The 14,944-nt window shown below is 43.5% G+C and overlaps 1 long non-coding RNA gene across 4 annotated transcripts in view; it reads left to right on the top strand.

Moving 5' to 3' along the window:
* The window catches only part of LOC114212696 (uncharacterized), a 48,761-nt gene extending 42,723 nt beyond the window's left edge, over positions 1 to 6,038 (top strand). For 3 of the 4 annotated variants that reach the window (XR_015767892.1, XR_003610035.2, XR_015767893.1), the window contains exons 3-5: positions 868 to 3,701; positions 4,289 to 4,351; positions 4,955 to 6,038. This is a non-coding gene — a long non-coding RNA (uncharacterized LOC114212696). Of the gene's footprint in view, positions 1 to 867; positions 3,702 to 4,288; positions 4,352 to 4,528 lie in introns of all 4 variants that reach the window. The other variant, XR_015767894.1, reaches the window with a different exon arrangement.
* The last annotated feature ends 8,906 nt before the right edge of the window (positions 6,039 to 14,944 follow it).

The raw sequence follows: 14,944 nt of genomic DNA, 5'->3' as shown, positions 1-14,944 counted from the left end.
TCTGCAAATAAGGTCTGCTCTCTCCATTTTAAAGAGTGGAACTGGGAACCGAGTTGCCACCACTTGTGTCTAAGATGGTTGCCATTTGGACAAGGGTTTTTTGAGGGTTTTTTCCCCACGATTATATGGAGGAACATGAGCTTGGAGCTTCCTAGTCCAACATCTTTCAGATGTCCCACCACTATTATTTTATGTGGATTTACTGCATACCAAAACTGCACTGAGCTGGTTATTTTCTCTTTGCCCTCCAGATATACTCTCCACCCTTCTCTGTCCTAGTCTGTGTCTGGCAGGCTGATCTGCACAAACCACATCAATGGGTTCTCAGCCCCAGTGGGAGGAGAGGGAGGCTGTGATTTAATTCCCTTCCTGCCGTGGACACAATTTGGCCTCATCTTTCCATCAAATATCACAACTCTCCTCCAGTGACCCTCTCCCTACGGCTACCCACCCTGAGATCTGGACCCGGCACATGTCCCTTCAGACCTGGGGGGTAAGGAAGAGCTTTCCAATCACCATCACCTTCTGCTGTTTTAGCCCCAAGATCCTTCAGCGCCCCCTTTGCACACATCCCCAGATCTTTCCGCACCTTTGTAACTCACCTTTTTATTAGCATCCCTCTCTTACTCAGCTTGAGAGTGCCATCTGTTTCCTGCTGGAAGTCTGAGTGACACACGGTGCTCTTGGCGGCTATTTCTGTTTCAGAGAAGTGCTTCTGAGGTTGGAGTAATGCGCTCAGATACCAGTAGATTCTGGAGGGTACTTTGGGTCAAAAGATAAGAATTCACTTTCCTGAACAACTTTGTAATATTTATGAGAATGATACTCTGCTTGGGGTTCAGAAAATGTGTCTTATTAAACACACAGCCTCGGTCCTATAATCCGAAATGCAGACAAATTTATGGTTCAGTTCCTGCAAGGCAAGTGAATGACAAGAAGACTGCCCTCCCTTTGTGGGTGGGCAAAGCAGAGCAGCACCCTGCCGTCACGGGAAGCCTGTCCCAGGAGTGGCATCATCCTGCCTTCCCGAAAACTGAGAAGACAAGTGCCCAGGGGAAACTGCAGAGGGAGGTATCTATTGTCTCCTGTGTCTAGAAAAGAGCTACCCATGAGGTGAGATCAAATACACCAACTGCTCCTTCTCTAATGCGTTCCCCTCACTGTCGAAAGGCCTTTCTTAAGCACAGACCCGATGAGGAGGCCATTTACTCTGCCAGAAACCTCCAGGGGCTCTTTGACCGGGACAAAGAATGACAAATACTCAGCATGTGGGTGGGCACTCCCACTCCTGGCTCCCAGGGCACACTTGTCCAATAAAGCTGCTTTCAGCCGGGGAAACTTTCCATCGTGGCTCTCCAGGTAGCCAATACTTATGTTGCTTTTCATTTCAGGTCAACATTATTTCCCAACCTTGTCCCTTAAGGTAAAATATATTCTGAATTCAGAAGCACAGCACTGCACAATGTGGCCCCAATCTTCCATTCCAGCACCTGAGCATTTTTCCTCTTACTCTTTTGTGCCAAATTGTTAGCTTTATTCGCACTGTTCACAGCATATATTGGGCATTTGAACTATCTGTTAGACTAATACTGATACGGTCCTCTGAACTGAAGTTTGCTTTAAACACAAGCACATACACACAGAACTTGAATCTGAGCCAAATATGTTTAGAATATTGCAGTAGCCCCAGATAATATTTGTGTGTTAGTTTGGAGCATTTGCCCATACACTTATTTTTATATATTTAAAGGGTACAAAAAGCTTATTACATGAAAACTTGGGAAATATATTCCTTATGGAGCAAAAGCAACATGTTCAAGCCCAGTGTGTTTTTAACTGACTCTTTCAAGCAGGTGGCCTCATGACCTTGGCCTCCTCCAGGGAGAGTGGTCAATGCATTCCCGTGTGAGGTTGAATCTTTTCTTCATTGTACTTCAGCTGTCCACAAATAACAAAGTCCTGCTGTTCTCCCAAGTTGTCTCGATTTTACCTCTCCCCGGAAAAGCCGATGACATCATTTATCTGCTGACTTATTTTAGGTGTGAGCTTATTTAACACTAATCTACTGAATTCACAGTAGAATTTCAGCTTCAGTTTCTTAAGCAGAGGAGGAACACAAAAACAGGATCTTTACGATTAGAGTTAAATTTTAAAAATGTGCTTAGAGAAAAGAATTTGGTTCTAAATATAGACAACTATACACAACTGCTTGTCAATGCATTGGAGTTCACGGCCGGTTGAGATTCAGATGATTTTCATTCTACCAGTATTCACTGAGAGACTGCTCTATCTCGGGACCAGTCTGAACACTGGGGAAGGGTGAAGGTCTGAGGAGGCCACTGCCCACCCTCCCAGAGCACAGAGGCTTGTGGGGGACAGAAGACATGCCCACAAATTCTTGTCACCCAGTTTAATTTTAAACTTCACTCTTCAGATAATATTTTCAAGCTACCCTTTAGTGAGCACTTACTGTGGGGTAGGCAATCATTATTTCACCTATATTATGTCTTTTAATTCTCATGGCAGTTTCTATACAGTAGGGTATTATTCTTTCTACTTCAGAGATGAGAAAAACAAAGCTCATAAAGTATGGGTAATGCAAGGTTCAATTAGCTAGTAAGCCCATGCTCACCAGGAGCCAGAAATTAATTATTGCAGCTATACTTTTAGACAAGCTTTGAAAACATCGAAACGTAGTAACACAGCCAAGGTTACAAATAATCCTAAAACCGAATTGTCAGCTCCTGGATAATTCAAGATAATCCAAATATGTGGTAGTTGGTAGTTGACGACCCGAAAGATATTTTTTGTTCAGAGTTAATTTCTTTACCGGAATCTTTTTTAAACAAATAAACCCACTGGAAAATATTTTCAAAATCTTTTTTCTTCCAAGGCAGCAAAAATAAATTTAGACAAAGCAAAAAATAATTGTCAATTTTGATCTCAGCAGATTTATCTTCATAAATAACCCAGGGTGGTATGTGGATGTGTGGCTCAAAGTGATAAGATTATAAAATATCAACTAGAAACAGTCACAATAGTGGAGTGTGGGAGTGCAGATTTTTTAGATTTGGCATATTTGGAATAGCTTTATTATTATTATTATTATTATTGTTTTAGCACATTTTGAAAGTAGAAACAGAGGCTTAGGATGGGGTAATACCGTTGCTACGAGGGGCTTTGGTTTCTCTGCCATCCAATAGCTTGCATTTAGAAATTGCGGTTTGAAGAAATATGCCTCTCTTTCAGTGAACCTTCTCTAAGGGCCACAGAATAGGTGTTGTTGAGATCCTGAGAGCAGCCTTCATATTGAGGGACCGGGGTTAGCTGTGGAGTGACATGGATCTTGAACCTTAGACGCAACCTCGTTTGCACAGAGGCCAGAAATGAGAAGTAGAGTCAAGAGAAACTGGTGAACAAAACCTGACCTTCCTTCCAGCCACTCCCTGCAGAAATGCCCTGCACAAATGCAAAAAAGCAGAGTGGCGTTCAGCTGGAAGATGGCTCGAGAATGTCATGATCAAAATTTCCTCTCTCTGGGACACGGCTATTGAGGTGGACGCCTTGGGCCGGGAGGCACTGCAGAATCTTCGAGGACAAACAGAAAATGGAGGACCTTGACTTGCCCACATTAAAGTCAGTCAGCAGTAACTGGAGATTCGAGTCCAGGGCTCCAGACCCACGAGAAAGGGCCAATCTCTGTGAGTACATAGTGCCCGTGTTGTGGGGCCTGGCAGGTGGACCTGGACAGTGGGGACAGGGGTGTCGTCAGTTTGTTAAATGGCATAGTGCAGTGCATAAGCAAACCTGCTCCAGAGGTAGTCACTGCAGATGCAAGCAGCGAAAACTCGTCAGTCCAGAGGGGAAAAGGCAATTGTTGGTTTTAATCTTGAAACAAGATTTATTTAACAGGATTTACCCAGTTCGTGTATGTATACGTGTGACCCAAAGTGCGAAGAGAGTAGAATAGCAACTAGAAACAAATTCAAAAATTCAAGTTCTACCATTTACCAGCTGCGTGGCCTTGAGCATTTTGCTTCACATCCGTCAGCCTCAGTTTCCCCTTCTGTAAAACAGAGATAGTCAAAGAATCTAGTTTATAGGCTTCTTGTAAGGACCGAGAGAAGAGTTGCACATTGCCTGGCACTTAGTATTTCATCTTATTAAATATTAATAATTATCATCGAAGATCTACTTTGTACATTTAGACAATAAAACTTGCCCTTAACTACACAGGATTTGCCAAAAACTCATCATCTGTCTGTCTTTGTCTTCATTCCCTCCCTAGCTATTTCCTAGCCTTGAAGGATTTACCTGGAAAGTCAAGAAAGTCTCATTTCCTGGAATTGAAGTAAGTACGCCCCTTAGTAGGTTCCTTCCCCCAAATCCCACCAGACCTTCTCCAAGGAGGACCTAAACGCAGATGGTCAGTTGGTACCCCAGTTTCCATGCAGAGAAAACAACTGGACAATGTTCTACAGTAGCTTCTAGAGGGCAGACAATTTCTTTATGTGATTCTCTTTTGCAGCTCTTAGAACTCAGCTCTCGGGGTAAGTGTGGGTGTTAGTGAAGACGGCCAGCAGCCGTGGAGGAGGGCGGGGTGGTGAGAACGTTCTTCACCAGTGTGGGCGGAGACTGGCTCCACGACAGACGGTGCAATCTCTGCCTGACGTTCCAGATGCAGGCCAGGTAGGCAAAAAGGAAGTAGAAGACACCATCATATCTAGACTCCAGAAGGCTTTCATTCCATTTGGATCAACTTGAGAGGCCGCCCCACTCAAACGGGGTTGCCAGACCATCCTGGGAAGGGCTGCAGCGACCAGAGCCGTGGATCGTGGCAGGAGCTCTGGCACACCTTCCTCCATGGAGCTGGGCTGGCACTTCACACCCTTCTCCTGGCAAGTCAGCCCTGTTCCTAGTTCCTCTGACCCGTCAGCTCTTTCCTTCCTTCCAGGCCCTTTCAGACATCCTGCCTCCACTGCGCTGCCTCGTGGGCGGAAGGTTCTCACCGCCGCGGTCACAGGGGTCCACCTTCAATCCGGATGCTCAGCAGGTGTTTCCAAACCCCCAGGAGGACTGTGCACTGTGCTCTAGGCGGATTCCTCCCCTCCTCCCTCCCTTCTCTCCTCTCTCTTCCCGTTTTCTCCTTTCTCCCCTCCTGCCAATATATTTATTGCCGGATCCCTGACACTGAGAATTTGTTCCTGATCGGGGGTTAGGCTGAGCTCTTAGGTTTGAAGATGCCAGCGACCAGTGTTGAAAGCACCTTGAGGGAGGAGAGCATTTACGGGGTGTGTTGAAGAAAGGCACTCAGCCGATTGGAAAGGCTGAAATGGTTTGGACTTATCGAAGCCGACCGGCGTAGCGGAGGGGCAAACGGCGAAGCTCCGGCAGAGTCGATGCGCAAAGAGCAGGAGGGCAAAGCTCAAGCAGCAACGCATATCCAATATGATGGTGGAGCGCCTCCTCCGGTTCCTCCTGCCCTGTGACGGCCACAAGGGGAGCCGAGAGAAAAGTGGAAAAAATGCTCTGGGGAGGCATGCGGAGGCAGCTACCACACTGGAGCCGCTGACCCAGACACTCCGCATGAGTTCTGCGGCGATTTCCAGGCGGGGCGGCTGGGAAACAGGCTCAGAGGGTTAGTGGTTTCCCAGGAAGGGATGCACTTCCTGCAATGAATCACCCTGTGTCAAGGAGGATTTTTATGAGATCAGCTTCCAAGCAGATCACCCAGACTCCACCACTCAAGAGGGCACTGGAGCTTAACACCACAGGAGCCCACCCTTGATGTTTTCTTTCTTGTCTTTTCCAAGGGGACATTTGGACCAAAAGTGGCCTGTGGCCCCTGGAAACTCTGAGTAGTGGCTTGGCATCCTAGGAATCCGTCTGTTGTGCTTTGTGGAAGAGTCTGGAAAGGTCTAGTTTTGTCTGGAAAACAAAACTCATGGTTGTTACTGTGAAAGTGTAACCCCGCTTACCCCCTTCTAATAAATGCTGCAATCTCGAAATAACATGAATTAAACAAAGTGATCCCTTGGTATCTAGATATATCACTTAAGATCAATTTGCTTCTATTGGTCTAATTATATTAACTTTGGATTTTGGAGGCACAGTTGCAATGCTTTTTGCAAGTCTTTCAAATCCTCAATATTTTCCTTTTTTATTCCCATTTTTTTTTTCAGTGAAGCCTAATGTCTTCCAGCCCCAGGCTTGCGGGTCCGTGTTCGTCTCTGTGACTGACCCCATAATATTTACTTATAACGTACATAAAAATACCCTGCATGCCAAAAGCTGCTAGCTGCAGGAAAATGATAAAATATAAAAATATTTAATCAGCCAGTGGGAATTCCCTTACGTGTTAAATCAAAGGGTCTCTCAGAGGGTTCACCGTGACCTTGGAAACCCAGCAGATTCAAGCTGCCCTGAAGGGCCCCAGCAGGAGGGAATCCTGCGGAGAACCTGCAGGGCCCCTTCATGTCCTCTAGAAAACACAGCACGAAAGGGGTTTTGGCTTCATTGTCAAGGAGCTCAGGGGCAGGTGTGTGGACACACAGTGGGGCTTTTCCATTTGGGGTGTCTGTCGTTTGTCTGGTCTCACTCAGGGCCATCCCACCTTGTGACACCTACTCTGTTCCTCTTTCTCCCAGTCTGTTTCTCTAAAAGGGGCACTGTGAAGGGTTTCTTTTGCCTTTTTTTTTTTTCCACCTTTACTGAGATATAATTGGCATATAACACTACTTAAGTATCAGGCGTGCAATGTGATGATTTGATATACATACATATTGTGAAATGTTTACCACAATAAGGTCAGTTAATGCATCCTTCACCTCAGGTGTGTGGAGGATTTCTAAGAAAGAGTTGCTAGAGAAGTAATAGGAAGAGTGATGTGGTGGGGAAAACACCCCAGGAAAAGCAAGTCTGGACCCAGCCCTGACTCTTCTATGACCTACCGTGGCCAAGTCATTGCACATCTCTGGGAATCAGAGGTAGGGGCAGTTTGCAGCTCTAGTGGTTCCACGAAGTACCCTTAGGTTAGAGAGAGGGTGACCATGTGAAGCTGTTAGGCTTCTAGGCCCCTCCCGCATTCCCATGTCAATCAGCTCTGCTTTATCAATTTTAGATTTGGGATTATACATATTATTTAATTCACAAAAAGTATCTTACTATTAAGAAGGAAAGTTTAAAAACCAGTGGGCCACAAAGAGATTCCTGTTGAATATTAATATAACTTGGGGCTCAGTGATATCTCAGAATCCAGTTTCTCTCTCCTTGGCATTCCCTACTAAAAGCTGGTCAAAACTGGTTAGTTACATCTGCTGTCCGCTAAAGAGCTGATGGGGTGTAAGCCCCAGGACAGGGACCAACTGAGAGGTGAGGCTGGGTGGCAGGATTCAAGGATGCAGTTTTGCAAGCTGCAAGCTGACCCACGTGGCAAAATGCTTTTCTCCCCTTTGGGGTTACTTTCCACAAGAATGGTACCAAAGCAGTGTACCATGTTTCAACTGCCTGCCAAAGTTTTTTTTTTTAAGCTTTAAACTAGTCAAACCGTTCGAAGCTCAGGGCAATCAGAAATGTTAAGTCACCTCACTCTCTTGTAATTAAAAAGTAAATAGATTTTTACTTATTTCACCCATTATAATGTGATAGTTCAGAGTGCCCAAACTGGATCATGATTTACTAAGTCCAAAATGTCACTGTTGGTTATTAAGAAGCACAGTTCCTTTACTTGGTGTTCTCTTCTCCGATCTTTATGTTATTTTTTTCCTAATGCCTGCAGAAGCTCCATTGTCCAGGCACCTCACTCTCCCCATGAGTTTTCTTTCCAAAGTAAGCCACATGGCTACAACTTCGTCCCTCACTAACCATCTTGGTTCCGTAGTTCCTTCAAACTGTGAAAATCCTGTTTTTCTCCATAAGGCTCTAATGGACCACTTAGGTGAGGACCCGAAGACATTCTTGTCATTCTTCATGCCCTTCTGTAATATTTACCCTTGCAACTTCCACCAAATTTCAATCACCTCCAACGTGCATGGAATCTAAAGGCCTTTTAAAAATACCTTTTATTTTTAGATGCATTTTAGATTAGCCGCAAAGTTGAGAAGATCATGCAGAGAATTCCCATTCAAGATTTGTTTTTGAAGTGAGAATGTCTATAATCCTTTTAAGTCAGTATGTCTTTTACTTAAGTGAATATCAGTATGCTCTTCACTTGTGCAGACATTTCAGGGTGACTTACTTTTAAAACATGAGCTCCAAAAAATCATGAAATTCTCTTTTAATGGTGCCATGTTTTTTATTAAGATACAGAGTTCTTAATGGTTTCCGGTGCTACTGCTGCCTACCATATTTCTGCTTTTGAAGATACTCTTAAGGTAATGATGCAACAAGTCTATTTACCACTCATTTGAAGAACTCCTTCTTTCTCACAGTTCTCTTCCTCCTTTATTATCAAGACATTCACTTGGCCCTACTTGGTCAGTTTCTTTTTCTGGTTATCTATTTTTGGATACTGTGTTTAAAAAGATCCTGGTGCTAACACTGAATATGTATTATCAATTTCCATAGTGCCCTAATCATTTTTCTAAGTAATTCTCTCTTCATAACACACACTGGCATTTTATTTGAACCAACAATTTATTTATTTATTTATTTATTTTTTAAAGATTTTATTTATTTATATGAGAGAGAGAGAGAGAGAGAGAGGGACTGAGAGAAACAGCATGAGAGGGGAGAGGGTCAGAGGGAGAAGCAGGCTCCCCGCTGAGCCGGGAGCCTGATGTGGGACTCGATCCCAGGACTCCGGGATCATGACCTGAGCCGAAGGCAGTCGCTTAACCAACTGAGCCACCCAGGCGCCCTGAACCAACAATTTATGAATATCCTTGGTGCAGATACACTTATTTGTAGGTCTGCTATGATGCCTAAATGTGTCCCCAAGTTTGAAAGCAATTCAGAAACAATTCGCCTGTTTGGGTGGCCAAAGAGGCATAATTTGAAAACTCTGAGATGTATGTTAAATTTAATTTTGCACCAGAATGCATCAATTTCCTAATTTTGTTAGGTGTTCTCCTGGATTTTTATTTTCACTTCATGTTTGAAACAGAAGTGTGCATGCGCTGTTGTACCCTTTCCCTAGTCTCACAGTTTGATGGGTTAGTTATAAAATGAATGTTTTTCAGAGTGGCCAAAAAAAAACAAAGCATGATAAATCAGTAACTCTGTTCCTTTGATGAATTTTTGTTTGTTATTGTTATTGTTATTATTATTGTAGAAGTGTGACTGAAGGGAAAAAAAAAAAAGAAAACCAGCTCGACTAGCACTGTGAATGCATCTGTGACTGAAGCATTTGAGAAGAGTACTTCCTTCCAGAATGAAATGTGATCTAAAGGACCAAAGGTCATCAAAGAACTCACAAAAGGGAGTCAATAATCTGGGTTATTTGATTCTTTATTGCGATCAAGAATTCCCCATTAGTCTTATGCTACAAAGATGTAAAGATTGGAGGGACACTTCTGACAGGAGATAGTAATTTAGTGCATCCAAAAATGGACTTGCTCACTTGGAAACATGAGTCTACAATGAATCAATTGCCAGGCAATGAATGAACTGATGTAATATGGCCAGGTTCCAGAGAACAGGAGCACCTGTCTTCGAAGCCATGTGTGGCTAGACACTGACATAGAATTATAAGTAAAGAGACCTGGCATCACCGGATAGATTTAATTTCCATGACATTAAAATTATGTGAACTGGAGTATCAAGTTCATATCTCCTTGTTCAATGCCATCTCCTCATTTATTCATTCAATGAACTAATGTTCATCGAGCACCTACTGCATGCCAGGAACTTTCTAGGCACTGGAGTACAGCAGTGAACAGAGAGCAAAAGTTGATTAGATGATGAAGTATAGACACAGAAAATACTTACTTTAAGGAAACTAGACAAGATGGAACAAAAGACCAGGGACAAAAGCTTTGAGAGCCAGAGAGCACCATAACAGGTGGAGGACGTATCTGGGTTGGCCACCCATGAAAAAAATTCTCTGAGCTGGGTGGGAAGTGTATTCTTACTCTAGGAGGTCAGGAACTGTTTGTCTATTTCCCCGAGGGTATTTATATATGTGAAATGACTATATATGTATATATTTAATGTGTATGCCCCCCTTCTCATGCCACCCCCTTCCCCCGCCGCCAAAGATACCTAAATGCTAATCCTTACAACAATGAATGGCAAAAATGGACTTTGGCAGATGTAACCTAAGTTACAGGTTTTGAGATGGGGAGATTAACCTGGATTATCCAGGTAGGCCCTAAATGAAATCACAGAACTCCTTGTAGGAGTGAGGCAGAAGAAGATTAGCCCATAGAGGTAGGGATTGGCCACAAGATAGGTAATGCTAGTCATCAGATGCTGGAAGCTTCCAGAGGCAGCATGGCAGCTTGATTTCAACTTAGTGAAACTGATTTGGGACTTCTGGTTTCCACAACTATGTGAGAGTAGATATTTTAAGCCATCAAGTTTGTGGTAATGTGTTACAAGTTTGTATTAGTTCTTGTGTCTGCTGTAACAAATTGCCACAAATGTGTGTGTTTATCTAATGTATCCATTCACCCGCTAGACATCTCTAATATAAATACCTAATGACTTGATTATCATTTCCAAACCAGTCTCTATGCCGGCCTTTCTCATTTTTGGAAATGGCACAATCAACTACTTCCTCAGATAGAAAACCGGGACCATCTTGAGTTTCTCTATTTCCTTTATTACTACCTCACTCCCAGTTCCTAGCAATTATCAATATCTTTTGGTTCTATTTCCAAAATATGTCCGGGATGAGGTCATTTCCTTGTCACCATTACCGTCATCTTAGCCTTTAGCCACCATTACCTCTCGCCTGGAGCACCAAAGCAGCCTCTGAACTGATCTTACAGTTCCTTTCTTGCTCCTGCAATCTGTTCCCCACAGAGTACTTAGAAGGAACGTTTAAGAATATAAATCAGATTGAATCACTCCCTGATTAAGCCACCACCTGTTTCCCATGGTCCTCTTTGTTAAGTCATAAGCTTTCCCATGGTCACAAGGCGCATGTGATCTTCCTGTTTAGCTCTTTGGCCCCTCCCTCACTACATCCTAGCCCCACTGGCCTGCTTCCTATTCCCCCAACAAGCCCAGCTCATTCTGACTACAAAACCCTTGCAGTGTGCTTTTCTCTACATGGATGAGATAAATGCCCAGAGGGAGTATGAGTCTTATCTGTGCTCTTAAATTGAGAGGAAGGAAAGAAGGAAGGAAGGAAGGAAGGAAGGAAGGAAGGAAGGAAGGAAGGAAGGAGGGAGGGAGGGAGGGAGGGAAGGAGGGACGGAGGGACGGAGGGAGGGAGGGAAGGAATAAGGAGAAGTGGGAGGGGAAGGATTGGAAGAAGGAGGAGGAAGAAGAAAAAGAGGAAAGAGAGGGGAAAAGACATATTCTTTTTCTATATTATTAGTTTTCTATAACGTTTCTTTTGAAAAATTCCAATCTTGCCTCTAAGCCAAGTCTCTAATGGTGAGAAAGAGGACGTCCAACACAGTGGATGATCAAGTAGGGAAAGCAGCAGGTAACCTAGTGGTCAGCTTCTTGGTGGCGGTGAGATTGAAAGAACAGATGATCAGAAAAGAGTAGAGAATCTGATGTTGACTATCCCAGTTAAACATAGATGAGGACATTCAAATGTACTCCCCTGAAAAATCGAACACTATGCCAGTTTTCATGTTGAAGTTACAAGTAACAGAAAATGCCAAGTCAATGAGATCAAATTAGGCAAACTTGTGTCCTCATAACAGGAAGTTTAACTGTAGAGCAGCTCCTGGGTTTGTTATTTCAAAGGCTGATATTATCAGGGACTCACTCTCTTCACATCAACCTACGTCACCCCCCTCAGTATATAGGGCTTGTCTTTAGCCACACCCTGGCTCTGTGCCGCTAGTGGGCTGCAGGAGCTCCAGGCATCCCATCCTGCATTCCCACCCCAAAATCCATGGGAAGAAGAGTGACCACCCTTTCCTGTGCATGTCTTTTTGTCAAGGAAGACCTTCTCAGAATCCATCCATCATATTTCTCCTCACATCTTATTGTCCAGAAACAACTTCTCCTAAACAAAAGATTAGCAAGGGTACTGCTTCATTGCTTAGAAAATATAGGACTTCTCCTTGAGCTGGGGTGGGAAAACTCTCCTGAAATATGGATACCTGGACAAAATCAGAATACTGTTAGCAAGGAACAGGTAAGAGAATGGGTTTTGAGTAGACAACTAACAGGGTCTGCCACATATCCTTCCTGTTGTTTTTCAATTCTTGCCTTCCTTTTCACCTAACAAAAGTTGAGTTGATAGTCCCATTCCTTGAGTGGGCATTTGATAAATTTTCGTCTAGCTCAGGAGAGCAGCAGGAGTTGGAGCTAAAAATCTGAGAGCCCATGTGCACGAAGATGGCATTTAAAGCAATGAGACTCAATGAGGTGACCTTTGAGTATGGAAAAAGAAAGAGAAACACTCCAACCTTTAGGGGTCAGAGATGCACAGTGAAGCAGCAAATGGGACTGAAAAGGAGTAATCAGAGAGATAAACAGAAAACTAGGAGAGTGATAACATGGAAGTCAAATGAAGAAATAGTTTCAAGGAGGAAGGAGTGATCCACAATGTCACTTATAGTTTAAATAATGTGATTAAGTTTTGATGATTGGATTTAGTAATATAGAGGTCATTCGTGCCCTTGACAAAAGTAGTGTAGGTGGAGAATTGAGAACAAAAGCCTAACTGCAGTAGATTTGAGAGACAATGGGAGGGGTGGATTAGGGGACATGAAGTAGAGGCAACTCAGTTAAGGAGTTTGACAGTGAAGGATGGCAGAAAAATGGTCCAGAGATGGGACACTTAATAGCGGATGGAAATTATTCAGTAGCTGTTGGCGGGGAAACTGACTATTCAAGAAGGAGAGAACAGAATTGCTGGGTAATATCCTTGAGTATTCCAGGGAGTGGAATTTCAATTTCACGTACAAGTGCAAGCGTTGCCCTTTGCAAGGAGCCAGGATAGTACATTCGTAATAACAAAGAGGAAGTTGGACCATAAGATCTCAGATGCAGAGTCGCGCTTAGATATGCTATGGACACTTGTGGAAGGTCTCTTGGCATTGCTTCGATTTTCTCAATTAAATTGTAAGCAAGTCATTAGCTGAGAGTATGGAGGGGAGTGAAGTGATGAGAAGTTTGAGGAAAGTAACAAAATATGAAATAATTGTCGAGAAAAGTGGGAAATAGAATAGACTAAGGGATTATAAAATGGAAAACTTGTTTACTTGGATGTTACTACAAATAGAATTCCAACTTAAAGATAAAGTCTAAAATGAGGTCACCTGGGCTTGTACTTGCAGCCATAATTCAACTGAATTATAAGTTTCCAGAAAAACATATTTCCATAGTATCTCAGTAGTTGCAAAACCCTCTCTACGAGAGAGAGAAACTACTGCCACCTTGATCCAAAGTAGCTTCCCAGAGACATTTGTTTTAGTCCTAGACAATTGATGGTATTTATGCTAACAAGATAGGTCATGTTAGCATGATATATTTCAAACTCACTTCCCGGGGTGTTCTGGCCTTTAATTTCATCAGGCACCTGTCACATGTCCTTGATAGAGTAGGCAGTTCCGACCACAACTCTGTAGGGATTGGTTACCCGGAAACACACATCAAAGTACCTAAAACTATGGGCTCAGGGGGAATCCTGACTCCACTTCTTTCTTTCTTTCTTTTCTTTTTTTTTTTTTAAGATTTTTTTTATTTATTTGTCAGAGAGAGAGAGAGCGCGAGCAAGTGAGTACCAGCAGGGGGAGTGGCAGGCAGTGGGAGAGGGAGAAGCAGGCTCCCCACTGAGCAAGGAGCCCGATGTGGGACTCGATCCCAGGACCCTGGGATCATGACCTGAGCTGAAGGCAGACGCTTAACCGACTGAGCCACCCAGGCATCCCATGACTCCACTTCTTTCAACTGGGTTGGTAGTTGAGCCAGTTGCTGAACATCACTGTGCCTGTTTCCCTCAATGTAAATAAGGATCCAAATAGAGTTGCTCTGAGTATTGTTGAATAAAATAATGAATTAAAACATGCAGAACAGTGCCAGCACAGAGTAAGTACTCATAAACATGAACTATTTTTATGACTGTTGGTCATTGTTCAAGAACTGAGGGGTTCCTGAAACTGGTAACTTGGAAGAATAGGTCAAGGACTGGCCCTGCCTAAATATGAAGATTGTGACTCAGTAGGAGTCACGTAGGTTCTGGTGCTTCTCCTTGAAGTTTAGAGGAAAATATTTTGCTTGGGGCTTTCCACACAGAGCTATTAATTTAACGACAGCAATGATATATTTTTTAAAGATTTTATTTATTTATTTGACAGAGAAAGCAAGAGAGCACAAGCAGGGGGAGCAGTAGAAGGAGAAGGAGAAGCAGGCTTCCCACTGAGCAGGGAGCCCGATGCGGGCCTCGATCCCAGGACCCTGGGGTCATGACCTTAGCCGAAGGCAGACGCTTAACCATCTGAGCCACCCAGGCGCCCAACGACAGCAATGATATTGACACTGTGTTAATCATACATGAATATACATAATGGCTTTAGATAGCTATATTATAAATGTTGGTATTCTTTTACCTCCATGTGAGAGCATCGCACTGGGTAAGAATTCACATAATCTTCTAGCCACGCTGGACCAGAGGCAAAGTCTCAGCCCGGGTTGGCTTTCCGAGCCTTTGGTTTCCCTGAGTTGCTGGCTGAGTTGGTTGACTTCTTATGACACTGTCTCCTGCAGTAGGGGCACCTGACTTCCTTTCCACTACGGATGAAATTCTCACCTTCGAGGCTTTTTGCAAGACTTATTGTTCTAGTCTGCCACTAATTGCCTTTCCTCTCTCTTT

The sequence above is a fragment of the Eumetopias jubatus genome, unplaced genomic scaffold (genome assembly GCF_037043125.1).
Source record: "Eumetopias jubatus isolate StellerSeaLion01/CBP00866 unplaced genomic scaffold, mEumJub1_p1.0 scaffold_3, whole genome shotgun sequence".
NCBI lineage: Eukaryota > Metazoa > Chordata > Mammalia > Carnivora > Otariidae > Eumetopias > Eumetopias jubatus.
The sequence above is the reverse complement of the archived record's forward strand: the minus strand, read 5'-3'. Positions and strand labels throughout refer to the sequence as shown.